Raw genomic sequence first — 15,348 nt, forward strand, 5'->3', positions numbered from 1 at the left:
GTGCTAAATGGGGGTTATATAATCTTTGCTTTTTAGCGAGTATTTGTGTACTTTATATTAACTGCCCAGGATCAGTTCACTCACAGTATTTATATCCAACAAAGACAAAACTATATGGTAATTTATATGCACTGTCCTGTGTTAACAATATTTACTCTATTTTTTAATAATTATCCAAATAAGTTATAGCATTAAACACAAAATCAACGTATTTTACCAGATTTTAAAGAGGAAATTTAACCTGAAAATGGCCCCCCAGCCAGACATGCAATCAGCATGATGAGAAGGTAATCTGCAAATCCCTGTGCATGTTTATGAGTAAATTACATCCTTTTGCAGACGTCATTTTGATGAGATTACAATTTCTTTGCAGAAGGCTTGTTTTCTCCTCATTAAAATGGAACACCAGCCACCTGTCCTGGAGGATGCGCTAACACCTGGCCAGCCTCTGTGTGCCCAGACAAACCACTGTGTGTTTGTTCCCCATGGGGATGGGCCACATTCACTGTCAGGACCAGAACAGAACAGGAATGGAAGCCACTTGTCCTCATTTCTCACCCCTTTTAAGGACCAAGCAGAAATCCTTGTGTAAGTATTGCTCAAACTCCATCAGTCAATAGTTACTATTACAGTCGAGATCACTACAAGAGCATCCTTCCAGGCAATACTTTTATTGACACTGATCACTGTTCATCCCCTTGAATGAAGGCTCAGAACAAATAACACAGAGCAGTAAGCACTAAGGAGTGTAGAACAAAAAAAAAGTCCACAACTGAGATTTGTCAATACAAACTAGATAGGCAGCACTGGCCATGCCAAGGAGAAGCCAGATAAACTATTGGGAGAAGTGTCTGATTGTGAGAGCTGGAGTACCAAAAAAGGAATAAAATCCAATAGCACAAAGTACAGACTTCTGCCCTTAGGGACCAATAACAAGAATTTCTACTTTTAGGCAGAAATTTATCAGTCACAACTAATGAAAAAGTAAAGGGATTTGGATGTCTTACACAGTGACTGGATGGCTGCAAGCCACTGTTGTGATGTAGCTGTGAAAAAGGCTAATGCAAAGCTTGCTTGTTTTCAGGAGATGAAGAGAGATCCTGCTATCGTCTACAGCCCTCCTGAGACCTCAGTTAGAGCATCGTTGTCATCCACAATTAAGAAAGACCAATTCTAACTGAAAGAATAATGAAGGCCAACACAGTGATGTTATGAATGGAGAACCTCTCTTTAAGTGAAGTGATAGAGTTTGGCTTAGGACAACAAAGACTAAATCTTGTAAGGTTGCTTGGCTTAAATATATTGGCACCTACGCTCCAGAAAAATACAAGTAATAAGTAGCTAAATGTGGGTAAGGAACAATCAGTTATTTACAGATTTTGAGGGTTCAAAATTGCAATAGTCATCAGATTTTGGAATGAGAGAAGTTTGAGGTATGACAATGGATAAGATGGTGGGGTAATATTAGAGTTAGGACAGCAGAATTCACTTTCTGAAAATGGAATTTGATTAGTTCATGAAAAGAGCTATTCAAATACCTCTTGAAGATATCAAGAAATTTGATTTGGTGACCCAGGAACTTCTCAGTTTTGTGCTCTCATGAGGAACTAGCTGCTACAAAACAAAGGTTACATACAATGAGCCTTACTGGTGAATATTAGGTATTTTATCTCACTTTTGCTTGTTTATTGCTTGTCGGAATGTGTTTGGACTCAAATCCAATTAAGTGTTTAGGATCTCCTATTAATCTACTAAGTTCCTACTAGATTCAATAATTCCTTTATTTGGGAAGGAAAGCACTTTAAAAGATTTAAGGAGCTCAAATTTCAAATGGAAACTGTCACAGACAACACAGGGAAAGTGCAAGATAAGAATACAGGGAGGATGATCATGTATAGAACAGAGCAGTGTTGTCCATCACATGAGTCTTTATCAGCTTTAAGGAGTTCCAAGGCTGAAAAGACCTTTAACTTTACCTCCACTGTATTAAAAAAAAAAAAAAAATTACCCACAATATTAACCTCAATAACAAGTATTGTACTTGACTATAACATGTGTTTGGCTATCACATAAATTCCAGGAGTGTGTGCAGTCTTGACTCGAAGGCGTCAAGAAAGGGTGAATTCATCAATTCTACTGGTAGTTTGTTCCAGTGATTAATCATGCCTGGTGTAAAAAGTGTGTGGTGCTTTCCTAATTGGAATTTGTCTGCAAGATTAAAGACCCATTTTATATCTGGTATTTCCTCCCAGCAGAGGTTTATGTATTCTGCAACCAAGCCAGTGTTTAAGCTCTGTCTATATGGCACTCTGGCACCATCCCAGCTCCTTATCAGAGTGAGACTAAGGCATATGTCATTCCCCTCCCATCACCCACACTCTGACTTCTTTGTAAACAAAATCCTGGCTTCCAAGCAGCGTGGAAACCATGGGTCAGGACTACCAAAAAATCTCCACTCCAGGGCATTTTCTCCCTGCAGATAAATTAGATGTAACCATGGTATTTTATGTTCATCAGAGAAACAAATTTTACCAGAAAAATACAATTTTTCAGCCTGGAAAAATGTGTCTCTGCTTCATGTTGCATAGGATTTCAGTGTTAGTTTAAAACTTATTTTATATTAGCACTTTTTATTATGTTCCATTACTAGTCTCACCAGTGCCATTACCCTGGTGAAAATGACCTTTCTGCCCTTACTTTGTCAACACATTTAAAAGATTCTCTGGGTTTTCCACATAATTATAGTGGGAGGTCAGATTCTATCACTCATCTCTTGTGACCCTACATACTTTCCAGTCTTTTTCTTTCCCTAGGATGTAGTTCCTTCTCTCTTGGTGTGATAGTTATTCAATATTCTACTAAATCCTAGTTAATACTGTGGTCTGGAAGAAATCTAGCAAGGAACAGTATCCTTAACCATTAGGTTTTCCATGACCTTGAAATCGTGTTTCCAGGATGGATTTGGATTTTTTCTTAGCTTTATTTTGGTGAAGTCCTGAAAAATAATCAGGAAGAGAAGGTAAGATATTTATATTTTACCTTTAGCTGACTGTCAGAGAGACATTTTGTGTATAGTACCTCAGAAGTGGTATAATAAAGCCAGGAAAGTACAGAGAAGGCTGAAATGGATGATTCCTAGTCTGGACTGGCTTTCCTGCTAAAAGCAATTAAGACATGCAGGACTAAGTAAGCTTTGACTTTTCAGCCTGGAAAAGGTTACTCCTGAAGGAAATAAAAATTAATGAATGACAAGGATAGAGTCAATACAAGATTATTGCTTCCTACCTCCTCCAGCACAGGAAGAACTAAGGGTCACCTATTAAAGCTGTTGGGAGACAGGTTCAAATCAAAGGCAAAAGTGATTTTTCTCAGCAAACACAATTAGCTATGGAGAGCTCAACCATCACAATGGATGTTGTGAATACAAGTTTCACACATGCTCAAATGAAAACTGGGCAAAACAATATTACACCAAAGTTACTAAATGCACAGAAACTGTACAATTCTTGGGAAATAGTAAAGTCTGGGAATATATTCAGGAATCATATTCTTTTTTAGTGTATTCCTATAATCTTTTCTTGGCATTATTGTGTGTGCATTCTTGTATATGTCTTTTATATAAAAGAGCCTTTGTAGCGGATCAAAAGGCCAGTGCATCATGAGACATCATCAACAGAGCCTGAGAAATTAAAATGTGCTGTAGCTCAATAGAGCACTGAAATGAATGCTTAGTTTGATTACATTGAATCTTTGGTTTATTATGCTTAACCTCTTAGTAGAATAGGAAAGGAAACAACTATCTGCTCAAGTCTTGTAAGGAAATAGTCTGTGTTCATACAACTCAGCGAAATACAGACCCGTGTTCTGAAAAGGCCTGCATTGAGAAAGTACATCTTACATCCAGAATTACATATGTTGAGAATGCTGATTTAGAGTTTTAATGTGACAGACTGAAGGATGACAACATTTAAATGGAATTGTTTTGTTTTGTTTTGGTAACATCAGCTGTAAGTAACAATGTGTGTCAGAATAGTCCAGGTGAGCCTCAGTCTCGTCAAACTAAAGAAATGCACCTTTAAAGATATGCTAAGATATGCCTCATATAGCAGCTCCATGGGGAGCTCCTGGCCCATTTACCTGCTCTGCTTTGAGCTGTAATGTGGCACTAATCTTGCCAAGGAAACAAACCCACAGTTCTGAAAGTGGCATCCTTGCCAGTGGGAGCATAATTTTTTTCCCAGCATTTTGCCACAAGACTTTAGGAAAAGTAGGGAAATGTTTTCAGCTACATAAAAGGAAAGTTAGAGTTGTGTATCAGCTGCAGGATCTTGCTAATTCTCATAGGGGAATAAAATTAGCAGGACTCAACTTCAAGAGACGCAAAGTTTTTTTTCCAAAAAGCAGACATGAACAGGGCTTCTGGAAAACTCGTGCCCTAATGAAGCAGTCTGTGAAGGTGAGTAGGACACTTCAAGGCATCTCAGGGGCATGATATGTCTGTGCTTATGTAGGTGAATTTTACTCACATTTAGGGCATTTTATTCCAAGAAAGCTCAATGGCCCCACAGGTGCATTAACTAGAGCTCTAGTGTGACTGCAGGCACTATGGTCACTAGAGCAGCTCTCCAGCTGCCCCTTCAGAAGGACACAGACCCTCTGTAGGTCCTGTCTCAGCCACTGCTACCCTTGGTCCTCTTGAACACTGATCAATGACTTCATGTGGAGCTGAACCCGATCTCACTGATTACAGCAGAAGCTCATAGCTTGCCTCAGGTGTTGACCACCACCTGTCAGCATCTCCATTCAGGCAGTAACACCCCACCCATGTTCTGTCAGCTGAATCTGGCCACTGCATTTAGGAAAGCAGCTCATTTGTCTAAACATAGAGCCACCTGATATGTCCTACCATATTCATCTCCATATGGAGACACTATGCCATTCCAGGAAATCTCACATGACACAAGAGGCTTCTATTTAGGGAACTGAGTCAAGCCCTATTTCTCTGAAGTTGATTCCCACCCTAAATGTCAGTTTTATCTACATTAGTACTCTGATAAAGTTCACAAATATATCAGCATGTTTTAAGCTAATATTTAGACTCTAGTTAATTAAAACCAGGTTTTTAATCAAGAACTTTCCTCATTTCCTCTTTGTGAGTGTTAATATGATTTTGTAAATCGTTCATTTTTATCAGTGTCATGCCAATGCCAAGGATTTTCAAAAGGCTTCTTGCCAAAACAGTTTAGGTACATGGAATAGTGTAGCCTGTGATAAGATTCACACAGAAAGCTATTCCATTACGAATTCTTTTCTGCAAGGATTTTAAACCTGCAGACTGCACTTACAGATAGAAGAGAATCTTGGAAATGAGTAGCATCTAATCCAAAGTATCCTTTTATTTCATCCTAATAACATTGTTTTAAAAGATTTCTCATTTTTATGGGAATTTTGTGAACAAATACTTACAAATTTATGAGCTTTTCCCCCCCTTAAATTATAAAATCAGAAAAAAAATAAGGTTTAATTCAAATGATATTTTCCAATGGAAAACTGTCTGACAAAGAGCATGAATAAAAAACCATTTTGATAAATTTCTCATTCATTCAACTGTTTAGTAATTTGCGTTGCCATGTTTTCTTCTTTAGAAACACTAAATATAGTATAGTTTGCCCCAGAAGGGAATACAGTGACTGATGGTCTCCATCAAGGTTTTGTTGGTTCTCTGTACAAAGCCCAAATTTCACAATATGCTGTACTTGTGGTTATTGAGCCTCTGACAGCTCTAACTCTGGAACAGAAATGGGTGATCTAAGTTGGAACAGGTTGTACAGCACTTGCTAGGTAATATATTATTCAAATGATGTGATTCTTGAGCAGTCTTAAAAACTGTCAGTGGACTAGACTGGGTATCAGAGGAATTAAACAACACATGTTTTGCTCAGTTCTCTGCTGTGCTAAAACATCCTACTCAGCTGAGGTGGCCTTGCTGCTTCACAAGTTAATTTACTTGGAGCTAGTTTGATTATATCTACATAGGACTGCATTCTGTAGCAACACCTAACTTGGAGAAAATAACCCTTAATGTTCATCTTTCCAGACAACACACAAACTAATTTTGCTAGCAGTGCAGCCAGGACATTTTGTTTTTTCTGGATCTTTTTAGGTGATATAATTTTTAAGATCTAATTTTCCAAAACAGTGTTAGAAGACATTTCAGAACTTGAGAAGTCTTTCATTTGTCAAATTATTATGTGAATAACAGTAAATATGCCCCAGTAGTCTCAGAAGACTAAAAGCATTTCCATAAACTGGAGTTGAAAAGGATTTGTGGGCAATTAAAGGGAAGATACTGGTGCGAGAGACAGATGGAAAATGGCTAAAAGCTTAAGACTGGCATAATGTTTTTAAATTATTGTTAAAATAAAATGTCTTTAAAGGACATCTGTTTCATATTGGGCAAATACATCTGCTCAGCAAACCATGTTCTTAAGTCAAGGGGCTTGAACTCCAAGTGAAAGTCATTCAGTATCTTAGGAATTATGCAGAAACAGTTACTAGGAATATAAAACTTTCTAAACTTTGTTCATGAAGTAATTTCACTAAAACATATGTCAAAGAGAGGGAAAGACAAAAATAACAATCACAATTGTGATCTCTGACTTCCCATATAGCATTGGAAACAGGATTGTAGGATCTGATTATCTTTTCTCTATGAAATAATATGTTTGACAACCTGGTCTAGTGGAAGGTGTCCTTTTCCCTGACAAGAGATTTGGAACTAAATGATCTTTAAGGTCCTTCCCAACCCAAACCACTCGGTAATTCTATGATTTTGTGGAGACTAATACTTGCATTTCAAAGCTTTTGGTCTGTGAAAGATTTTCACTCGTAAAGAATACTCTCGCTTATCCCCTTAATAGGAGTAAATTCTGTTATTTCTACTTGTCTAGTTCTAGGTGTTGCATCCTCTTAAACATTTTTCCATTGTAATGATGTATCTACACCCATGAGAAGTGTTATCCATTTGTAGGAATAAGAGAAGGTGATCAAATCACTGCTATGCTCCTTTGAAATTAGCTAATAGAAAAGCTTATGTTTCTCCCAGAGAGGCCAAGCCCATCTATCTGTAGCATTCAGTAGCTATTTTATGGGTGGGCTTTTTAATTCTGTGATGCATATGATTCAAAATTTGTTTATTGTTTTTGTTTAAGAAAGAGCTGCTTCAATTTAAGTATCACACCTGAGATGCAGGCAGATAAAAATACAAGCTATGGCATGAACCTCCACTCTGATAGCTACTCTGTGACTTCTTTACTTCAAACTAGGAACCAAGTAGGATTATGCATGCAGATTAAGTTCCTTCACCTCTACACTGGTTTGTGAAGAGTAAGTGTTTCTGAGAGGCCAGTGACTGTGGAGCAGCTGCTGAACTACAAGTTCCCCACCCAGTAACCCCACACACATCCCAGGGGGTTCTGTAAGTCTCTGATGAATTCACTGGACTTTTATTAGAAGGAAATGCATGCCTTGTCCAGGAGCTATTCCATGTCTAATACACAATCAGCGATAAAAGAAAAATAAAGCAAAAATGATTGGGCAGTGTCCTCATCCCTCAGCAAATCTGCTCTCTGCAGCAAATCTGCATGACAGAAATTCTCACAGAGTGCTGATAATGCAGCAGAAGCAGCAAGGAAATGTCAATTAGCACTTCCACTGAGAGCAGAAAATCCCATATAGATGGATCCTCACTGCCTTTGTGAAAGATTCTATATATCTCATTGTTTAATCCAGTTCCTACCAGCATATCTGATCGAAATGATTTTACAGTAGCAAAATACATGGGATTTTTTCTTTCTTCTGAAAAGAATTAATGCCAGGAAATAATAGGGGGGATAAGGTAAACTATGGCAAGACAACAAAGTCTTTACACAGACCTTCCAGAATGTGCTGAAGTGCTGATTAAGAGAAACACTTAAGCTTTACTTGATTCCTTTTTTGAGATAAAGGGGTTTAATCAAGAACTGTAAGTATACCCAGAAGGCTAATGCTTCCCTGAACACACTGCTGAAGAGATTGTCGTGACAGCTTTAACTTGCAGAGAAACTTGACACTTTTATAAAAGGTAGTTGGAAGGAGTGTCTGGTTTTCTGTCCTTTAGAATCATAGAATGGTTTGGGTTGGCCAAAATAAGTAATTAAAGATAAGAGGGAGAAGTCCACACATTTGAAATGTTTAGACACCAAGGGCTCTGAGTTCAACAGATGTATGATGACCATGAATGCAGGTGTAAAATTTGAGAAGGGATCAGTTAAAACATGCATACAGTCCATTAATTCTGGCAGAAAGTCTTCAGGATCAGTCTCTGGAGAGAGAACTGTTGCATGTTTTTCTGTATGGAGTATTTATATCAAAGTTAGGTGACAGGGATAGCAGAAGGGTTTTGGGTTTTTTCTTTGCCATCCTGGGGAGACGAGAAAATGTTCTGACAGACACAACAGCAATTTTTTAAAACCTTGTTGTCTCCTTGTCATTTCAGTTTCTCTCCTCCTTGTAATCATTCACCTCCTGTCTTCCCTTACCAACCATGCACTAGAATCACACTTATACTCCTTATTTTAAGAAATAAAGGTATGCCTTGTATGTAGAGTAGCTCTTCCCAACATCTCCTTTGGCTGCTTTTTACTTTTTCTCCTGACCTGTGCACCTCAGAAGTAAAACAGAATCTTCAGGAAAAGCTCAGGTGAAGCTAACTCCATTTTTAGAAAACTCAGGGCAAGTTTAGTCAGGGAGTTTGAAGGGGACAAAGCGAAGCTGTATCACCTCTTTTGAAATCACATCCACAATTGCAACAGCCAAGGTAGAGAAACACAAAATCTCCTTCAGAAGAGTTAAATCCCCCAGGATGGAGCTGTAAGGCCAAAACCTGAGCTAGTGTAAATCAGCATTGACACTAAACACATTTAAGATCCATGCCAGTATTTTCCTTCACCTCTGCAATAAACTTCCCATGATTTTCCCTTAGGGAACTTCAGCTGTAAATGCTCATGACATTAACTCCTCTCTTTCTTTCTCAAAACAAGACACAAATAGTCTTATAAAATCTTGAGCAGTGGCTACTTTCTTCTTCAAGTACAATTCGAAGTCTTGATGTTGCTATAAAGACCAGAAAACACTGTGCATTGCTCAGGTCACACAGATGACGGCTGGAATTATTTCTGTCCCCATCCTTACCTTTCTCCATTATCTCTAAGAAAAAAAAAAAGGTGAATCTTGCCTTTCAACCCACTAATTAAGCAGTGTCCTTTCCTCATTATATTGATTCATGGAAATATTTAATTTCCATTTTACACAGAAGCCTGGGGTCAGTGGTAACTTCTGTGTGTCCCAACACTGTTTAGCAGAAAAACATATTTCCTTTGCAGTATTTTTTGCCGTTGCCAGCATCACTTTTCAACCTAATAAAATAGAAAACTCTTCAATCAGAGATGAGCCAGAGAAGCAATCCTGTTCTGCCCCAGTCTGTGCTCTGATTCCACTTGACAAACACAGGCACTACCAGGTATTTTCAGAAATGCTTTAAGAAAAGAAACAAAAGAAATAGGAAAAAAAGCCCTCCTGACTTATTCTATCCTCCCATAATATCTTCTGAGGGAGCCATTCCTAATGCACTTTGCTCCCAGACTTTCAGGATATTGAAAGCGGAATATGCAGACCACAGGAAACTGAAACTCAGTCCAAACATCTTAACAAAAAGAATTATTTGAGATTCTGCTGGCATGTGCAAATTATAGAACAGGAGCTGGAAAATTGGCACTCTTCTGCTGACTGTAATTTGCTGCATTTGACTAGTCTGCTGTTTGCTTCCCCACAACCCATGGGATGCCTCTGGCTAAAACATTGCTTGTAACCTGGATTTCTATTTTATTAACCTTCTCCTTTATCTCATGACGGTCTGTCATGTTCTGGGATGCCAGAACAATGTTTGCCTGATAAGATATCTCCTGGGAAAACAGGCAGTTATAAGGGATAAAAGCATACAAAAATGGCCAGCTTCAGCAAAAACTGCTGCTCTGTGAGCCTCCCTTAATTAATATGTGCTCTGTCCTTGGTGCATTTGTGCTGCCACAAATGTCATTATTTCCAGTTTATTAAGGATGCCTGCAAAGAGAGGGGAGTTTTTCTGGAAACCTGATCTCTTGTATGTCTTTCAGATTGGCAGTATGAAAAATGAAGTGTTCTTGGGGGAGGAGGAAGAATAAGCAAAGAGAAATTTTATTATGAAACTGCAGCTTTGAGTTATATGTTTTCATTTGGACATATAATACAGAAATAATCTAGTACCAGAACTCTGCTATGAGCAATCTGTCTTCATTGTGCATATTTAATATTCATGGAGAGAGCAACAGCTTGTGATTTTTCCCTTGGACTTCCTCATTTCATTTCCCTCCATTAACTCCTTTAAAACTTGCAGAACCAAAAAATAGACATTCCTTCGGCACATTCTTTTTCTGTCTTCTCAGCCACCACTGGAATTGCTCCTGACAAAGAGAATTTCCTGACCAATAAATAAGCTTTCTTTGGACAGCAGTTTGAAACACAGGTGTGAATTGCAGAGAAAATGTCATGTACTTCTAGATATTCTCCATTTTAGTGACTAGGCCAAATTTTGATCCTCAACTCATACATCAATCTGTGCCTCATTCCTATTTTGAATCTGAGTGCTTAAGAGTTTAATATGGACCATGCACTGTCCTGTGAGAATCCCCTGAGGAAATCAGAGGACAATTTAGTTAATGAATGTATCACCATCATCACTGTAATAGGCAGTTTCCTATTGATTAAAATATCTTATGTCCTTCTTGCCTCATTGTCATCATGTGGATTCCCAGGACTTCACCTGTCCTAACACCAGCTATGTTATATCACTGTTCACATAAAACTCCTTATCTTTGGTGCTTTTTTGGATCTCTTTTGACTAAGAATCTCAGATGAAAATTAGTTTTGTCCTCTTCATAGTACATACAATCACAACTTCTGACAAAAAAAAAGCTCCAATAACTTCAGATATTAAATATTTTTTTTAGCATTTCAGCAAAGAGCCCTCTGTAGTAGCCTCATACCAGTTAACTGAACACTACATTTTCCGCTTGAAATTCTACAAGCTTTTTATTAAATCTGGGATGTGCTTTTTTTGTTATTTGTATGAGTTGGGTTGGGATTTTTTATGTATTGTTTTTGTTGGTTGGTTTGTTGATTTGTTTTTTAATGAAGCAAAATATTAAGCCAGAAACAGATTGTGAAACAGCAATACAAACAATTTAATTTCATATCTGCTTCTTTCTCCTTTTCATGATTGACATATCTTTATTGCAAGGTCTTTATTTCTGTATGTCCTCTGTGCTTGGTAGACTCTGCATAGCTATAACATCTCTAATTAAGCAAAGCCAATGCCATATCAGCCAGAAATCTCCCAGGTAGATGGATCAAGTGGTGTCAGCTTTAGCCCAAGGGTACTGCTCCCTTGAAGGCACATTGATTAGATTTTACAGCTCATTACTTAAAATCAGGAGAAATATAATCTTCAAGTAAACTGTTTGCAGCTTAATTTCTCTACATAATTAATTATTCTTCCCCAAGAAGGGCAGACCCTTCTTGCCACATGGTCTTTTCATTGTTATTAAACTATTTATTGAGGTGGTGTGCACGGGAAGCTCAGCTAATTGTAAACAGCTGAATCCTAATGTGACTTTGATAGAAGTAAGGCTTAGTGACAGAGTGCTGGCAATTTTTTAACTGGAACTAAACTCTATCATCCTATTTTAATTCAGAGGATAAATTAAATGCCAATTTGAATGCCTGCATCTGTTGCAACAGCCTATATTCAATAAAGGTAGCTGAGAAAAGCAGTCAGAAAAGAACATTATGCTTCTTCAGGCTTGTCTTCAGAATTGCCATGCCTCTAATTGTTCAGAAATGTTTGGTATGGTTCAGATGCAGATCTGATACCATATGGTGAGTCATCTCTGCCCACCTATGGCCTCCTGATACAGGTGACACGTTTTTTGGAGAGAGGGAAATTGGTTGTCATCTGGGTAAAAAAACAATTTCATTGTCTGAGAAAGCTGCCAGGTGAAGAAGGGACCTCTAATGGCAGGATCTGGAGACCTGTCAGCAGCAGGTCTGGCTCTCTACCTGCCACTAAGTGTCTGGATGTCCACTTGCCACTGAGCAGAGCCCAACAGTAAACTATTTACTTAAACTGTTCTCATTTCAATTTTCAAATCCTACTAAGTGTGAAATAGCATTAGGTTTGCAACAAAGGCGGTGTCAGACTGCTAATGTTCAAAGCTAGGTGTACACAAGGATGTGAATACACCTCTAATAGACAGCTTCCACTGTGCCGTCCCAGGAAGCTTGGGCACCAGTTAACCATAAAAAGTAAAATTTACCTTTCAGCACTCCCAGCTGACACTGAAAATAGACTGAAAAACACAATGACAGTTTCTAGTCTTTGTGCAGAATTTCTCCCTGTAGTATCTTCATAGCTAGAGAAAAGAGGAAAATACTGTGGGGGCAGGAAACTAAGTGTTGTTACTGGACAGTTCCAACGTATTTTTCTGTTTCAACTTTGGATGCAAATATCTTAATATTCCTCCTTAACAGGAACCATGTCTCTTTAATCAGTAGGCAAATATCAGGGTGTCAGGACATTTTCCAATTTTCTCCTTCTTCTTCTTTTTTTTTTTTTTTGAGAAGGGAAAGTATACTGTATTTCCAGAAAAGAAATCGAAAAGCAGAATTCAGGAAAAACCATGAACTTGGAACAATGACGAAACCACATACTCTAGTGCAAGCAGGAGCAATGCTAATTCAGGTAAGGAATGACTAGAAAGCCTTCACACAAAAAGCTCAGTCAGTCGATTGGATAGGACTGCAGAAATCCAAGTGCATGCACCTTCATTAAAAAGGCAGCCTTCATATGATCTATACATTTGTTAATAAGGTCTCAAGACAGCTGAACATGAGCAGACACCTCACACTGCTGAACAAGGACAGGCACAAGCACATTCTTACAATTAAGGGGGTTCTTGCAGAAGTTTGTTCTGCTGGGATCTCCTCCCAGCGTTGATTATAAACTTGTGTTGCAGAGATGAATCTAAAACCACAGAAAATTAAGAGAAAAGCTCAGTTAGTGAAGGAAAAGACAAACAGGGAACAAGAGCATTCACGTGCACTGGGTTTTATTTCTGGCTGCTCTGCCCCTGTGTTTGGTTGTCTCTTGGGAAAGTTATCAGGTGCTGTGTCTCCTGCACCACCCCAGCCTCAGCCCAATGATTTCTTACTCATTTCTGCTCTACGATTAGACAAAAAGTGACAAGCGTAGTCTCTTTCTTCACAGCTGCATAAGCAGGCTCATGACAACTTAGGAAATAATAAAAATATGTGCTTTTGCTATGACTGTACAAATATAAAATACGTTTTTTTCTTTGCTGTAAATTTCCATAACTGAGATCTCAAGAATCACAGCTGACTGACAGGAACTTTTTTTTTTTTTTAACAAATGTGAGGGCAGAGTGTCCATTTTGGTGATAGGAATATTCAACAGCTTTCTCTGAAGGACAGAAAAGGTACCATGAGGTTGGGTCCAAAAATAAGAAAAGTATTAATATTCTTAATCATCAGATGTTTATCAGGTAATTGTATCACTATTGCCTGTAAATCAAAAAGAGAGGGAGGTCCCTGAGGGAACATTTGTATAACTCATCTGGCCCCTTTCCTCTGTTGTATCAGTAGCAAGGTCCTGGTGAGCTCCCATTTCTGTCCTCTGTTTAACCTTCAGCCTCCTGTCATTTGTGCTGTTCGTGTGTGATCCAAGACCTGTGAGACCCTGTTGTAGTGGGGAAACCTACAACACGTATATACAGCGAGGCCCGTGGAAAAGAAATCTAAGGACTGATTCTTAGTAGATATTTTCAGAGATGTTTATTTTCCCAGCCGTCTGGTTGGTGACTTGGCCAAGAACTGCAGCAATCACGGGACCAGAGGGTCCTTGCCGGGCAGGGGAACACAAAACCCAATTCCCAAAATTCCCAAAGGGGAATGAGGCTGACCAGGGGGCAGGGAAACCCCGTGTCTCCCCCCCCAGGGCCCCTCTCCCAGGACCACATGGCAGGGGGAGGAACCCCAACACTTCACCCATTTATTTTTAGCAAAAAGAGATTTAAAACTTAACATTGAAAACAACTGGATAAACATAACAAGAACAGTTTCAAGACAAAACAAGCTACCCTCCTGAGTCTGTAAATGTCCAAATGGATTTTTTTCTCTCTGAGCATGCTTTGTGGGGAAACTGAGGCAGGAGAGGGTTTCTTCTATTTGTACCTATTGGAACTCTAAACAAAAATAGTTAATTTCTTCCCTCCCCCTTTTCATCCCCCCTTGGCATCGGAGAGGGGTTGTAGGGAAAGGGAATTGTACAGGGAAGCCATGGGGTGAAAAACAGATTAGGGATAAACTGGGGATGGGGTAAACTTAGGAAAGGGTTCATATTGGGTATAGGGTAAAAGGGGAATGTAGGTTGTGGGTAGGGAAGTTGCTAGGATGGATATTGTTTATAATTTTGTGCATAACGACTGCCTTTGACTGGAATACCTCCAGGCCCAGTAATATTTGCTGCTTGTAAACCCTTCCTTCCTTGCACTATGTCAAATTGTACAACTTCCCCATCTCCTACACTTTGCAGGTAATTTTTAGGGTTATTCCTTTTAATGGCAGTTCTATGGATGAATAAATCTTCCCCTGTATCATCTCGTGTTATAAATGCATAGTTGTTTTTGACATTGTACCATTCCACAGTTCCTGTGATTTTCGTTGCGACAACTTCTCCTATCACGTGCTTGCATGTTCGTCGTGGCTGCTGGTCCCGTGTGGCTGCTGCCTCGCCGACTCCAATGTCTGAGCCGGGCCCCCGCGTTGCGGCCGCTCCGCGCCCTCCGAGCGGCGCTGCTCCGGCGCGTGTCTGGGCTCTGCGCTGCCCCGCGTTGCCATCGCCGCAGGCCCCGCGCCCTCCGAGCGGTTCTGCTCTGCCAACTCCACACTGCTTTGTGAGAGGCTTCACTACGGCTCAGCGCTGCACTGCGCGGCTTCTCGTGTTACTATGGAAATCGCTGCTTCTCGCTTTACAAGGCTCTCCGAGCTGTGTGCTCAGAGTGGGTTTCCACGCTGGCCCTCGGTTCCTGGCTGCTCGTGGAAGTCGCCTCTCTGCTGCCCACGGCCCATGGCACCTGCGGCATCGCTCCCTCACTCGCGGTCGCGTGGCAGGGGGCCCGAGACAGGGATGGGGTCTGT

General features: G+C 39.6%; 1 long non-coding RNA gene across 1 annotated transcript in view; it reads left to right on the forward strand.

Annotated features, from left to right (window-relative positions):
• The first annotated feature begins 12,350 nt into the window (after nt 1–12,350).
• Nucleotides 12,351–15,348, forward strand: part of LOC116441971 — a 68,091-nt gene continuing 65,093 nt past the window's right edge. Inside the window, exon 1 of the long non-coding RNA XR_004239320.1 lies at nt 12,351–12,874. This is a non-coding gene — a long non-coding RNA (uncharacterized LOC116441971). The remainder of the gene's footprint in view (nt 12,875–15,348) is intronic.

The sequence above is a fragment of the Corvus moneduloides genome, chromosome 3 (assembly GCF_009650955.1).
Source record: "Corvus moneduloides isolate bCorMon1 chromosome 3, bCorMon1.pri, whole genome shotgun sequence".
NCBI classification, from domain to species: Eukaryota; Metazoa; Chordata; class Aves; order Passeriformes; family Corvidae; genus Corvus; species Corvus moneduloides.